Here is a 1094-nt window from a genome sequence, read left to right as displayed (position 1 = left end):
GCTCCCCACTCCCGCCCCACCACCCAGAGCCTCAGTTGGATCTTTGGTTGTGCTGGTCTCCACAGCAAAACAGTGAACTCCTCCATGGCCAGAACTTGCCTCTCTGCCTCCCTAGAGCCTCCTGCAGTGCCCAGCACAGCAGAGACACTCCATAAATGTTTGCTGAAATGAACTGACATGTACCAGCGGTGCTGCCTCCACTCAGTCTCTGGGACCAAGCAGCGAGCTTCGAGCATAGAGCATCCAAGCTGCCAGATCTCACTTCCTCCCCAGAAAGAGGCTGGCAGTGGCTCCGCTGCATCTTCCGAGGTCCCCTTATGTGCAGGAAAAGTAAGAGCTTCCCTCCTGATGCTTATTAACTTCAGTGCATCTAATTATCATCTGTACAGTTGGGTAAGTTTGAATCGCCTGACCTCCCTGCATCAGTTTCAGGGTTTTAAACGATCGACAGCTCCAATTAGCTGTAATTAGAAAGGATTAAAACCATCCATCAGGCCAGTTTTACAGATAGACCTTCTGGTTTCTACATCTTAATTTAAGATGGGTGGGGCTAGTGTGGGCTTGGGGGACAATGGCAACCTCACATTATTCTCTCCCTCTGCGTCTCTCTCCCTCTCTCTTTATTTTCTTATTTTTTAAATTTTTTAAATTTTTTTATTTTTTGGCCTCACTGCGTGGCTTGTGGGATGTTAGTTCCCCGACCAGGGGTCGAACCCAGGCCCTCGGCAGTGTAAGCCTGGAGTCCTAACCACTGGACCATCAGGGAATTCCCTAAGTCACAGTTGGGTCTTTTTTTTTTTTTTTTTTTTTTTTTTGTGGTACGCGGGCCTCCCACTACTGTGGCCCCTCCCGTTGCGGAGCACAGGCTCCGGACGCACAGGCTCAGCCGCCATGGCTCACGGGCCCAGCCGCTCCGCGGCATGTGGGATCCTCCCGGACCGGGGCACGAACCCGTGTCCCCCGCATCAGGAGGCGGACTCTCAACCACTGCACCACCAGGGAAGCCCCCCTCTCTCTTTAAAACAGACCTGAGAGGAGAGACAGGCCTTGTAAGAGAGGACCCTTCTTGCTGATGTGAGGACCAGCCCTGCCTT

At 52.5% G+C, this 1094-nt stretch overlaps 1 non-coding gene across 1 annotated transcript; it reads right to left on the bottom strand.

The window, feature by feature from the left end:
- Nucleotides 1-693: 693 nt before the first annotated feature.
- Nucleotides 694-766, bottom strand: TRNAC-ACA (transfer RNA cysteine (anticodon ACA)). The gene has a single exon. It is a non-coding gene; the product is annotated as a tRNA-Cys (tRNA).
- Nucleotides 767-1094: the final 328 nt, after the last annotated feature.

The sequence above is a fragment of the Physeter macrocephalus genome, chromosome 9 (assembly GCF_002837175.3).
Source record: "Physeter macrocephalus isolate SW-GA chromosome 9, ASM283717v5, whole genome shotgun sequence".
Taxonomy (NCBI): Eukaryota; Metazoa; Chordata; class Mammalia; order Artiodactyla; family Physeteridae; genus Physeter; species Physeter macrocephalus.
This window is presented reverse-complemented; position numbering and strand designations above follow the sequence as displayed.